Below are 15,203 nucleotides of genomic sequence, written 5' to 3'. Positions count from 1 at the left end.
GTTCTTACCTATTTTCCAGATTATCTGCGAATTCGCTTATCCGCGGTTACCGTGCCGCCCTATACCGCGGATAATCGGGAGTTTACTGTATATTGTAATCTCAGGTTCATGACAGAGTTATCAGAATATTTCATACTAGTGGTACCCGCAAGGCTTTGTCCGTAATAGAAATATTAAAAGGTCTTTTAGTTCGCCTGTATATTTACAAATAATGTATGGTGAATTTTCTCGCCAATTGGCTTGTACCCATGCTACGGTTCCACGTTATGATAATTTCGTATCTCGCCAACTGGATTGTGCCCATGTTACAGTTCCACGTTATGATAATTTCGTAATTTACTCGTCCATCTTTATGATAATTTTGTTCTTAAAATTGGAATAGAAAATGAACCACATCAAATTTTCGAAAAATCGCTTTGAGGTGCACACCTCCATGCTAGAAACTAACTTTGTGCCAAATTGCATGAAAATCGGCCCGAACGGTCTAGGCGCTATGCGCGTCACAGAGATCCAGACATCCTACAGACATCCAGACATCCTCCGGACATCCAGACAGAGAGACTTTCAGCTTTATTATTAGTAAAGATGATCCGCATCAAAATATTTTATTGCTTCACAGCCTAGAATGAGCAAGTGTGGAGGGGGGTAGAGTAGGGGACGACACACCAAATAAATTTCGTACCTACTGTTTCAGAAATCATAGTCAGGCCTTGAATCCATGTGCCCACATACAGAGGAGCAAGAGGGGGCTCCAGCCCCCCTTAGAAATTAGAACTTTCTTGATTTTAGTACTTTTTTTCTTTTCAAAAATGTAAAAACATTTCTTCTCCAGCCATTAATGAATAAATTATTAAAAATGTCAAATTTTTATACCCTATACTATAATGAAATCGGTTTCTACGGGAAAAATATCCTGCTAAACTACGGGGAAAATTTCTGAGCCTCCTTAAAGTGTTGCATACGGGATCCCATACCTGCATCTACCGATCAGAAAGTGAATCTTCTCTAACATTTTTCTCAAAAACGACACTGGAGGGGGGGAGGGGTATAACAGTACTCATCACACTTTGCTAGGTGAATTAAAAACGAATGGACTAACCAGCCAGTCCGGTTATCACATGCTGAGACATCAGTTTCGTTCTTATTAGAACTCCTCAGTCAGGAATAGGGAATAACTTTGCTGGAGGTGCACTGTTAAAAAAAACCTGAAAGTTCAGGTAGTTTTCTGACTGATTTTAACAGAATATTTCCGTAATGCTTCAAAACGTATTTTTTCCTTCCAAAAACAGAAATATCACGAAAGGAAGTAACGAAAACAGAATTTTTCCATTTCTAGGGTTGCCGCTGTGCTGTACTTTGTTAGTATCCTGATTAGCCTTCAAGTTATGATAAACATCGCTTTTTGATAGTGCTTATTAAATCGCACTGTTATATTTTTTAATTAAAAGCTTATTTAGAATAACAACTCAGATGTCGAAGACAAAATAGATAGCTTGCTATTTCATGCCTGGAAAGTAATATACTCGTATGTCGAAATTGTTTTTACGCCTTTGGACTTTGTAAGTTTGGAAAAATGTTTGCGCCATTTTCAGACAGGCAGCTGTGTTTTGATCGCCCTGGTGATTTGATGTGAGTTTTACTGAGTCAGTATTAGAATATTATTGCGGTGTATTATTTTGCTCAATACTTCGAACAATTCTGTTCGTTAGTCATATTGTGTGCTCTAGCGGTGAGAATAGTTTTAGAATCTCGTGTTATCCATTTAAAATAAAGGCTATTGGATTACTTGTGTACAGACGCAATGGAGACACTTAAACTTAGCACCGCTGGTCACATGTAAGTATTGTAGAATATCTTTGAACATGTTAATATACAAATGTATTTTTCTTGTTAATATGCATTTGATAGAATTCCGATGGTAGCTGATTTAGAATTTATAGAACTATTATAAAGTTACTGTTTTTGCTCTAACGCGGAAATCACCGGGGGGGGGGGGGGTAATACATCATCTGAGCAAAAAATTCTTCACGTGTATGTCAATGATTCTGTTTTTAAACACAGTAAATTGGTATGCGGTACCCTCCATCAGGTATATTATTCCAAGATAAAGTCAACCGGTTTTTAATGGTATTTTAGTTGACTCATTCTGCAAAAAAAATATTCTATTTTTCATGTATGCTTTTCCATGCCATGCCAGAATATGTACGAGGAGATGTGGAAGAAAATATCGAGCAGTATCAGCATCAAAAATTGGTGTTATATTCAAATCCACTAATTTCCTTGCTGGTACTTTTCGATTATTTTTATTCATCTGAAGGTGCAAATTTCAAGATAGATGCTTGAAAGGTAAGTTATCAAGCAAAAATTTCACTTAAAATATATTTAAGTAATAAATACAAATTAAAAAATAATAGTTTTTGAATGGTTAACTATTTTTATAATATATATTATTTTAAACATAGGATAGAAAAACGAGAGTGAAATTTCAGTAAAATATGTAAAAATGAGAAACGAAAAAATAGCGCAACGAAAAATCAGGAACCGAAAGTTCTGTAAAGATACAGAAAATTTAAAAACGGAAAAATAGATGAACGAAAAATTTAAAAACGGAAAAATAGATCAACGGGAAGAAGAGAAATGGAATTTTCGTTAAATCACGGAAAATTTATAAATGGAAGAACAGAACTAAACGGAGAAATGAGAAATGGAACTTCTGTTAATTCACGGAAAATAATTTAACGGAAACGTAATATTTACGGCAACTTTGCTGCCGGTACTTTATCCGTTATTTTCAGGAAAATTTTTTAACAGTGTGGACGTCATCTCATTGAAGCTGAGAGTGCCAACAAGCTGTTAGATAAAGTTAATTTATCTCACCAGCGAGTGTCCGCAGCATGGTGAGGTTCGACTCGTGAATTGAAGCGTAAACTTGGATACTTAGCAGTAAATTACCGCTTTCTAATAAGAACGAAACTGCAGTCTCAGGATGTGATAACTAGGCTGTCAGGTACATTGCATTTAGTTCTGCCTTAGACCTGGCTTAGGGGCGGTAACATACTGCTAAAATCTAACTATTAGTTGATAAGTTTTTGCTGGTAACGGCATCAGGATTGTTTTCTGCGATAGATTTTTCATTTTTTTTTTATCGCACTTAGAAGTCAAACTACCCAATTTTTTCATCAAAAAATTGAAAATTTTGCTCTTTAAAAGTTACGTTAAAATGTAAAATCCAAAATGAATCGATTTTTTAATCTAAAACAATTTATTAACTTAAAAAAAAAAAATTCAGATGAATCTGTGATTAGTTATGAGGAGCTCTGCAATGCAACGATATTATTGTTATTATTATTATTATTATTATTGTTGTTGTTGTTGTTTTGAAACAGCCGCGGATAGTCAAGATCAATGGTTCATTTTTTCTTATTAACTAATAAGAATTTCACTGAGTGTCCTTCAAATGTCACTTCTTTTGAAATATTTATGGATTTTCACTTGCTATACCCGCACGGCTGTGCTCGTGCTATATGTTTTAAAATGTCCTTTGAACTTATCTATATTTGCCCTCCACACCATGAAGTAAAAACCCGAAATGACTAAAACTACTTTAAAACTCCCTCCTCCAAGAAAAAAAATCATTTAATTTAACCACGCTTTAAAATCATTTAGGCCACCGCATCGGAGTGAAACAGTTAAAGTTAAATGATAAAATGATAACGTTAAAATATTCAATCCGTAAGAAAATCTCAGAAAAAAGCAATAAGTAAAGTGGTCCCGAAATACAGATTTATCGTCTGAAAATAACAACATTGCGCGACAAAAAAAAAAAAATCTCGAAATGTTTCTGACACCAGTCTTGCTGAGTCTTGTGTAAAGCGACTCCCTGAATCCAAATATAACAACCGATTTTCCTTATCACACCCCTTTTTAGAAATAGCCCCCCCCCCCCTTTAAAAGTGCTTGACAGTTTCGTAACCATTATTTTTACTTTGAGGGGAAGGGAGGAGTGTTTAAACCGTTAACGTTCTTCTGCGGGGCTAGAGAGGTCAAAAGTTCAAAACAATGAGCGTTTGTAGCAAGGAGGGTGACTCATGGGTGTTCTCCTCTTAAATATTTTTAAAATCATCAAAAACATTCTTATTCTTATAAATAACCCTATTTGCAATGTTTTCGTTTGTTTTTCGGTGTAAAACCAGTATATGTGCATTACTCCCATGAGCTCCATGTCCGAAAAAAATTTCAGGGTGTAAAAACTGAAAAAAAAAAAAAAAAAATTAAATCTTGGGATCATTACATGATGCAAATAGAAGTACCCGCAGATCTTCCATAATGAACCTTCCCGTAGAATTTATATTTGCTTAATTTGCATCCTCAGACATAACCGACTAAAAAGCTAAAGCTGAAAATTGCCTTAAAAAGTAGAATTCAGAAATAATATTATTTTTTGAACATCATCAATACTTTCAGAAATCAGTTATAAATGTTAGAAAAGTATGTTTGATAAATTTGAAATCTTAGCTACTACACGGTAAAAACGATTCAGAAACGTTCTTGGAAAATAATGGGCAGCTGATACGCCCAATTTCTGTCAGTAACTTATCTTGCAAAAACCAGGAACGTTTTCTGCTAAAACACAGTAACCTTCCTAAAAATATCCTAAAGCCTTCTGAAAAATTCAGAAATCTTCCCTTTTAAAGCCAGTCATTAAATTTAGGAAGGTATAAGATAACAGCTTGGCACCTTCCTGATTTATCAAGGAAGTTCCAAAAGCAGTATTGAAAACGTGGCCAAAGCTAAGACAGAATTGCAAGCAAGTATCAAGCATCTTACTCGCAAGCAATTCTTGCAAAGCCACGTAATGCATGGACTTATTCGCTCTCTTGGACTGCTTAATCAATATGGACGGATCGTAATCGAGTTGAAGCCGATACATTCAATAAATACGCTCAGCTGATCTTTAAACTGGGAACTAAAAATATTTTTCACAACAGTGAAAAGTCTGCATTCGTGCAACTTGTAGAAATTTAGGAAATTTTTTGACGATTATACTTTATTTTTCCAGGAAGTAGATAAAAACCATTTGAATCCTGAAACATAACACGGAAATACTCTGTAACGTTTCGGAATTTCATTACAGTGTAAAGTATGAAGAGAATATTTAACATGTGCTATATATATATAGAAAACCGATGTGGGTCTAAGATTAAGTAGGCTCGTTCAGTTCTGGATAGAACTTCTTGTTTCAAATAGAGATGTGGATTCCTTTTCTTTGTCAGTTGTACAATCCAGCTTTTCTTAAATTGTGTTCCGCGGAACCCCAGGGTTCTACGAGAATTACTCAAGAGTACCGCAAAGCTTGAATTCTTCCTTTTAACTCTGAAGTCACTTAAAAACGGAGAAAACAAGGTTTGTGCGAAGCTTGTAATGACTATTTTCATGAAGAGCATCAGAGAGAAAGTATCAAAATGAGTTACGGATTAAAAACTAATTATTGTCGATCTACAACCTTTGACCTGCGCAGGACAAAAATACAAAAAAAAAAATTAACGGCATTTTTTATTAATTTTTACAACAGAAATTTAGATTTATACCTGTGTTTTTTGTTCAAAACGATTTCGGAAATTTGGGGTTAATTATTGATGTTAATATTTGGAGACGATAAATATTGTTTGAATAATTTTCTTTTTTGTTACAAGAAACATTTTCAGAATATTACAATCAAACTATAATGCTGAAGAAATACCATGGGGTCCGTGAAAAAAGTGGACATTAAAAAAGGTTCCACTTATCAATCAAATTAAGATACACTGTATAACCTAAAAAATCTTCTTTGACTATCTCCTAATTAATTTTCAAGCCATGATGAATGTGTGATCCCATCCTAATAATTTACATCCGAAACTGGGAAAGTTTCGGTTGAGCAATACTTTTTGACATTGCTTTTCATTAGCTTTCTTGCATTTCTGAAGCCTTCCCAAGATTTATTGCTGGTCTTCCTCCCTACTACTTACATTCTTAACCGCAGCTGTTCCCAACGGGTTAATGTGAGAAGGTGGAATAGATAGTGCGAAAGTTGTTTTGAGATCATTCTGCGTCAAATCGTCTAAACTCTAAAATAAATAGTCGACCGTGCCGTCTTGCCTCAGATTTTGTCCATTATTTTTTAAGAATGATATCTATGAGATATGCTCTTTTTTTATGCTCTTTTTTTTTTTTTTTTTGAATGAAAATCAAGCATTGAAGTTTTGTTTCTATAATTTGATATTTGATCACTTTTTCAAGTCACCGTTCTGGTATGGATTCAGAGAAATCTCTCTAATTTCTTTATTTTTCAACCAATTAGGCTGAATTAATTATCAATTTCAAGCTAAAACTTTTTCTTTCTGTATAAACGACAGAAAGTACTCTGAATCACAATGGTGCCACACCTCATCTAAAGTTCTAAAGTCAGCTTTTATGCTTTTTTCAATTGAGAAATCTAGTTAGTCATATCGCCGGAGTACCAACTAATATCTACATCGTTTTTTTTTTTTTTTTAGGTAGTATAAATAAATCATTATCTTGCTGTGGGAAAAAAAATAGAAGAGAGTTTTTTGTTGCTTTGAAATTCAAAAAAAAAAATGTTTTGCAGAAAATTTACTTCAAATACTAGTTTTCTATAACTTGAAAGAGCTTTTGAGCTTAAAAAAGTCCAAGCATTTTTCAAACCAAAAAATACTGGAATGTCAAAGAGTAAAAACCGATATGTATCAATCGTAAATAGTTAATAATTTGTTCAATTTGGAATGCGTTATACAAAATCCTCCTTTTAGACTTGACAAAAAAGGGGGCTTTTTGATCGAAAATATAGTAAATATTAAGAATAGTAATAATAATAAGAAGAAAAAACATTTCTAATGGCCTTATTTTGCGTTTTTTTCGACATTAAAAGACAAAGTACTCATAAGAAATCAATCTTCTTAACTTATGTTTTTACAATGTTGCCAATTGCTGTTTATCATTTACATCTGTAAGCCTCATGATATACTGTGTGGAGCATGAGGAGTTTTTTTTTTTTTCTTTTCTTTTCTTTCTTTCTTTTTTTTTTTTTTTTTTTTTGAGCAATCACGATTGTTTATTGTTCTCACTTGACTGTTTTGATGTCCCTTGATTTTATTTTCCCACCGCCACCCTCTGCACCATCACCGTCGACAGGCTCCTCACGATGCTGCTCCTATAGCCAAAAGCCGTCTCCAGTGCATCCATGTCCTACACAAACGCGCATACATACACAACTACACACACACGCACACACATATACACACAAACACATACACACATATACCTACATGCACATACACCTACACACACATACACAAACACATACACACACATACAAACAACTACCCACACATTCATGCCTACACACAGACACAAACACATATGCCTACACACTCATACACATACCCCCCCCCACATACACACATATTCATACGTACAACTACTCACACATTTATGCCTGCACACAGACACAAACACACATGCCTACACACATACACATATCCCTACACACAACACACATACCCCCCACGCATAAGCACACACGCCTACATACACGCACTCGTGTATGTAGACTCGTGATTGCGAAAAACATAATTTGAATTCAAAGTGTCAAAATTCAAATTATTATTATTTTTTTTTTTTTTTTTTTTGTGAATCTTTTAAATAAAAAAAAATAAAATTTAAACTTGGCAACGGGGCAAGTTTACGCGTTGACGTCGGAGAACATTTACGCAAGTTCATACGGTGTCTTACTTCTAAACATGCCCTGTTGTTTTTTTCGCTCCGAACTGTCTCAAACCATTATAGTATTTTCAGGCTGTTTAGTTTTGAAAACCACCATTTATTTTTCAATTGAGTTACAATTTCATATCTTATAAGTTACAATCATATAGTGCTGTCTTCACTCCCGTTCAGCATTTACTTTATACACTATTCAGTCCGTAATAAATTTGCTTAATTTCAACTAGGGTAAGATGAGCCCCGTGTCCGGGGCAAGTTGCGCAACCGATTTGGATTCAAAAATAATTTTTTTAACGGTTAAAAACACAAACTAAGCATTAACTGAATATACCAATTTTGACTACATTATCTGCTTCATTAAATTGCAATGTCTGAAATTTCCTTACTTAAAACATAAAAATTAGAAAATTCATTGAAAAAAATCCACGTAAAAGTGCCCTGGTCTACCCTATTATCTTTACAATTAAATTTATACTGTTAGACTAAGGTCAAGTAACATTACTATCCCTGCTAAACCAGACAGAGGCGTAGGAACTTTGTAGAAGTAGGGGGAGCTGGGGCACATTATGAGAAGTGTCTGGTATGTAAGGGGCAGAAGCAGTGGCCCCTTAAAATAATTGGTGGGGGGGGACTTTATTTTTTTTTTCTACATATGAAATTAGCTTCGAAGCTTCCATCTCTTTTTTATCTTGTAGCAATTATTTGTGGAGAGAATGAGGTGATAAAACTTCTGGTTTTGAAAGAAGGTCAGTCAGTACTCGATGATGAGCACGTAGAAATAGAGGAGTTTCGGGGATCCTCCCCCGGAAAATTTTCAGAATTCTTGTTCTAAAAACGAATTTTTAGGCGATCTTTGGCAATGTTAAGGGGAGAAAAGTTTTGAATACCTTCCCTGAAAATTTTTCGAAATTAATGTCTTAAAAACGCGATTGTATACCATATTTGTTGACTTTAGTGAAAATATGATTCGAAGGATTGTCTTCGATCGATTTTTCGAATCGATTTACATCTCCCGCCCTATATTTCGATTTTGAAGTCTTAAACGTAATTGTAGACAACCTTCAATGATGTCAGAGGAAAATACTGTACTAGGGCTCTACTTTGGAAACTTTTAAACTTGAAGTCCTACTAGAGAGCGTTTTTCAATGGTGTTATCAGAAAAGGTTCAGAGGTTCCTTCTCGTTAATTTTTTCGAAATTGTAATCGCTAAAACACGCGACTGTGGATCATATTTGTTGGCGTTAGGGGCCCAGCAATTTTTTTTTTAATTGAAGTCCCAAAAACGGAACATTACATAATCTCCCATGTTGTTGGATGACAAGATATCCAGGGACTCTCTTCCGGTAATTTTCAGGGAATCGGAGCCTTGAAAACAAAATTTGAGGTGCTCTGTAATAATTTTGGAGGAAATGGGAGGCTTCGACAGCGTAGCATTTAGAAGAATTTCTTATTTTATGAGAACTAGAAATAGGCGAATAGATGAAACAGGAGGGCGGAGAAACAGAATGTTGGAAATGTGTTAAAATGAAGTGTTCGTTATATATTATATTGTTCAGATAAGTTTTTGTAAAAGTCTTTGATAGAAACTATGAAATATTAATATAATAATAATGTTGGGGGGGGTTTTCTGCAATGGTAGATGAAAAGTAACAATTTTGTTATGAAAATATATCTGTAAGTGACGAAAAAATCGTAATTTAGAAAGCAAAAAAACAAGAATAATTGTAACTTCGTAAAGTATAATCTGAGGGGTCAAATAACTTAAAATAAGATAAGTTTTTGGAAAGTTGAAATTATTTGAACAAATACAAACAACCTTAGCAATCGTTTTTAGTTATGTCTGGAGCACCCATGCTATTCATATTTAAATGCCAAACTGACTCATCACCCCCAGCTTTCTAGACACTTAATCTTTTGTTCCAGAATTATAAAGAAATTTTCCCAAAAATCAAAAATAGGATGTTTTTTCTAATTTGTGTGGTCTTAAAAATGTATTCTAGATGATCTTTGTTAATGCTAGGGTGGAAAAGTGGCCTAGGAGCGTTTTCCTCGGCATTTTTCGAAATTGAAACTTGAAAATTTTTATATTTTTTCTCTAATTACGTTAAGGAGGTTGGTATTTTAGGGTTCTTCCTGGAAATTTTTCAAAATTGTTGTTCTGAAAACGCAGTTTTAGACATTATTCGGAGATGTTAATTAGAGGAGAAATCCGGGGCCCCCCTCCCAGAAATTTGTCGAAAATGAACAATCTAAGAAACGTAGCTGTGTGCCATCTTTGATATCGGTATGAAGACTGGAAATTTTTCCAAATTGGAGCTCCAAAAACAATTTTATTTGACTTTTAATGATGTTAGGGGTGAGTTTTCGGGTGCTTTACCCCAGTAATTATTTGAAAGGTAAGACCTTAAACGAAATTTAAGATTATTTTAAATTATATTGGCGGTGGTGGAGGGGCTGAAGCTCATTAATAAAATTTTCGAAGTTAGTTGTCAAAACGCAGTTTTAGATGATAGTTGGCTATGTTACTGGGAGGAGAGGTTCGGGATCCGTCTTCAGCAATTTTCCGATAGTGAAATTCCAGAAACGCAATTGTATATGACTAGTTGACCCACGCGAAGCATTCGAGTTCAAAGGAAGAATTTTCTGATTTCAATGCAACCTCGAGATGCTATAGACCAAAGCAATGCGTAGTAAAGCAGCAAAATCAATTGAAATTTATCCTTCTGCAAAGTCAAACTTCGATTTACCCTCTAAAAATCAATGTTTTGTTTCCTGATTTTAACAACAACAGATATACAGCTTAGAATTTTGCATATTAGTGGAAACTTGGATTAAAATTCTGCTGAAAAACAAAAACCCATTAAAACGCTATTTTTCGGCCCAGATTTGAACTCCCACCCTTTCCCTCATTAGCACGCTGCTTTATCCAACCAAGCCAATGTGTCTTCGCTCTCAGGTGCTATTCATTTCCAAAATTATTTGAGTGGTTTGGTTCTTCCATAATGAAATTTTCAATTTCTAGCCTTATATTTTTATTTGTTTGAAATACAAGCGTTTGCGGCCCCTGTCAACGTATTCATTTTTTACTTGACTGACGCTTGTCATAGATTTGTACTAAACACTGAATACTTTCTTTTCGTTAAAAAATGTTCGAAACGTTCGTTTCAGCGCTCCTCAGAGGTAAATCATAATGCATAACCTTGCTTGGATGTTCCTAAATAATATTCAGAGATTGCATTTGCTTTCAAATTTTGCAGAAAAAACTCTTTTCGATACTTTTATTCTATTTGTTCACTTATCATTTCTATTACATGTTCTTAAAAGCGTAAAGGTTTCCTTTCTGCTTTTTTTTTCATTACTAATATGAAATTAGTGACGCCATTTCTGAAAAACTGGGCGGGGGAGGGTAGCAAAACCCTTCTTGGTGATGGCTCTGGTGCCCCCCCCCCCAAAAAAAAAATGTTTGGTTATGCTACGCCTCTGACTGGTACTGATTTTCCCGCATTTCGGCAATCAAGAGTGTTTAAACAGTGTTAAAAAAGGTGAAGGTGAATTCAAGTGCACTGACCACTCCGTCTGCACACTGCTTTTGTTGCTCATTGGGTAGAAATTCCGAAATTCCCAAAAAAGGCAGATCACATTTTTGAAATCAGGTTTGAGGTAAACAATGTACGGCAAAAAGCAGCGGTGCAAGAATTTTCCGGTGGAGCTAAGCCGGTCTGGAATATTCCAGGGGAAGCTCAAGCTCCCTCAGCTCCCCCCGTTCCGACGCCTATGAAACCAGAAGCTAAATTTCTCTCTCTCTCTCTCTCTCTCTGCATATTGGAACGGTTTGGGGTCAAAATGTCGCCACCGAAATGTCGCGGGACAAAATGTCGCGGCCAAAATGTCGCCGATCCAAAATGTCGCCGGCCCAAAGTGTCGCCGGTCCAAAATGTCGCCGGTCCACAATGTCGCCGGCCCAAAATGTCGCCAGTCCAAAATGTCGCCGGTCCAAAATATCGCCGGGTCAAAATGTCGCCGGGCCAAAATGTCGCCGGGCCAAAATGTCGCCTGTCCAAAATGTCGTAGATCCAAAATTCGCTCATTCAGTTGGTAAGAAAAATGCAAATGTACAAAAATGCTGTTTAACACAAAATTTGCAGAATAAATGATTACTGCCTTTAATGAATGTCTCCGTTAAAAATGGGACTGGACTGAGTTTCTTGATAAATTCTAAAAAGATTATTCCGTTTTGATTCGCAACTCTCGGCTGTTTTTCAGCAAACAAATAGAATACAAGCGTTACGTTATCTTATTTCTTAATACAAGCGTTACGTTATCTTATTTCTTAATACAAGCGTTACGTTATCTTATTACTTGTGACTCGCTATCTACCAACTGTAAAATGTTCTGACGGCGTTCAGTTCTGACGTTCGCTAAATTATTTTAAACTTTTCTTCAAGAATATTGTGCGTTTGTATGTGACCGATTTTTTGGGGCCATTCTACGTCAAAACCTGTAGTAAGAATTCGAACGATACCTGCAAGTATCCATATATGATTTAGGGCTGCGTGGTTTTTTGCGTCAATTCGTTCAAGATAGTGGAGTAACTGAACGTTTTCATCGATATGCGTGACTGTCATTGCTCAAAAAATGATGAACGGAATCAAATAAAATGTTAGGAAGTAGCAGGGGGACAGATTTTGGGGCCAATAACACCAGAGGGTGGAGCAATCGAATGTTGTTTTTTTTTTTCCTTTCTTTTTTATTATCTGTGATTGATATATCTCAAAAAGTAATACAGCAGACCCTCGTTTTAAGCGGGTTTATTTTACGCGGTTTCGATTATACGCAGTTGAAGATTTGACACCTTTATTTTAATTTACGCAGATGAGTTTCCGTTTTACGCAGATGCGGTAATGCAAACGGGTAACATTTTCCTCTCTTTCAAAACCCAAGCTCCTAAAGATTACACGTAACTAATTGCATTTTGGCGTGCTAATAATCAAACTTGGGTCCTTGGAGACATTTTATGCGATTGGTTCCAGAGCTTTTTCCATCAAAAGTAAAGTGATTAAACTCACACAGTTCAGAATTCACTGGAAGAAGAGCTTTTAGGAGTGACAAAGGAGGTCAAAACCAACGAGGATACCGACTCCGACAACCAAAAACGCTCACATTGAAAATTTTGAACCATTCGTAGACAATAGACATGATCTTTCTGATTTGTTAGTGAAGGAAGATTCTATCAAGGAAATGACGCAAGTGATCATGGATGCGTTAATGCTCCGCAAAGAATTAGAGAAAAATTCTTAATCACTACCAAAAGACTATCATAGCCAGCTCTTCTTCATAAACAGAACACGAAATTAGTTTGTTTTCTTTATGCATATTATGCATAAAAATCGATATAAGTACACATTAAACTTATTTTAGTCATCACTAGAATGAAGTATTTTTTTTATCTACGGAACCTAATCCCTATTTTGACACTAATAGTAGGTCTCAATTTACGCGGTTTCGATTTACGCAGCATTTCCGTGGGACATAACCCCCGCGTAAAATGAGGGTCAACTGTACAAGGGTTAAGACAAAATTTGGTCTACAGGTATATCTTAAAGGGCGAGTTGCTCATCTATTTTTGGCTTCAGTCATCCCAAAAAGATGGATCACCGAATAATTTTTATCGTTTTATGTGACTGCTATATCTCAAGAAGTAATGCGAGGATTCATACAAAAATGTAGCATACAAGTGAAATTAAACGAAAAGAAGCCTTATTTTCGTTCTAAGTTGAGTTTCGTAATCGTTTACGTGAGTCAGTGTAATTAAATAAACAATGAAAAATATACTGAATTTAAACATGAGAAGTTGAGCAAGATATCAATAAAATCTAAATTAGTCGTGTATTCCTCTCATTTTTGTAGCACTTTAACTAGCGTGGGTGTTAAATAAAAACTGAGTTTGCATTCTTATACAATTTGCGTAGTAAAAATTCACTAATTACAACAGCAATGTTTTCTGAGAGAGAAAAACTTATTTGTTTATTATTATTATTATCAATATTCTTTTCTTTCTGAATTACCAAGCCATATTGAACTGGAACTATTACTTTTTGAAACTCATTTTAAAAATAAGTCTAGGTCAAAATTGATCTGAATAATCTCATTGATATCAGTTATTTCACCATACATTATGAAATTCTTCCTTTTCTATTTAAAATTGGAAAATGTGATTCAGCTGACTAGCGCTACTTCCCAAGCATGAAAGGATCCTCTTGAAAACCTTCAATAAAATAGCTGTTCAGAAATTGTGTTTGACGTTCTATCGAATATATAAATTTCATGAATGTTGAGAATTGAAAATATTTGTCATCGCGTAGAGTCGTTTTTAAAAAATGTGAGTGAAAGACACCTGTTTTAGCAGTTATGGGTTTCATTGATTTCAAAAGATTTGACGGTGAACATTTCGACGTAATTTCAGAATTTTACTCATATGAGATGGGAGTTCCCACGGCAATAATCTGTCATCTCTGTTAAACATTTGTTTTGCTGTCCCTAAATCCCGGTCGCAAAGGACATACAAATGTCCTCTCAGAGGAAGGTCTCGAGCAGTCTTGTTAAACTTCTTCAGTTTCATTTCCAGAAAAAGTCTCAGAACAGTTTTGATCTTACTTTAACCAACGTATATCTTACTGAAAACGTACAGCTGTTTTTTTTTTTTTTTTTACAGTTCTTAGGGTGATGTTAATAAATCTATGAGAAAATTAAATTTCATTAAGATACTTTTCTACTTTATTTCCACCCTGGCCCGTGATTTCGAATTTTTCCAGTGAAAGGGGAGAGGGAGGATAACGGACGTATAACCAATGCAAATTTCATAGGATTGCTATAAAAAGCACTTCCACTTGTATATAAAAAAAAAAAAATTTCAAAGTCGGGGGCCATTCCGCCTGATCCCCTAAATGGCTGACCTGTCCCTACCGTAATAATATGCTAGAGTGAAGGAGTTATTTGTTTTTACTTCATTACGCCAAAAAATACAAACCGCCTATTCTCTTGCCATATTCAGATTGCGCCTCACTATTCTTTCATTCGCGTTTAGAACAGTTTAGTTTTACTTCCATACCAATTTTTTGTCTGAATCCTCGCGTTACATCTTGATCCTTTGCGTTACATCTTGAGTATTATTATTAATCAGATTAAACGAGAAAGAGAATTCCGTTGCAGCAGCCTTTCGCATGTTTACATTTGTAATAGTATACAGAAAAACGTATGTTTTTCTGAAAACTATTAATTTTCTGGAATTAATCTGATGTTTACGAATTAAGACAGGAGAAAACGTTTGGAATTTTTGCAGGAATTTACTTTGAAAGGCAATTAATATTCTTTCGCAACTTTTATGCTGAAAAGCATCGAAGTACATTTAAATTTTTCGTACCAAT

This window comes from Uloborus diversus, chromosome 8, assembly GCF_026930045.1.
Source record: "Uloborus diversus isolate 005 chromosome 8, Udiv.v.3.1, whole genome shotgun sequence".
In the NCBI taxonomy this organism is placed as follows: domain Eukaryota; kingdom Metazoa; phylum Arthropoda; class Arachnida; order Araneae; family Uloboridae; genus Uloborus; species Uloborus diversus.
This window is presented reverse-complemented; position numbering follows the sequence as displayed.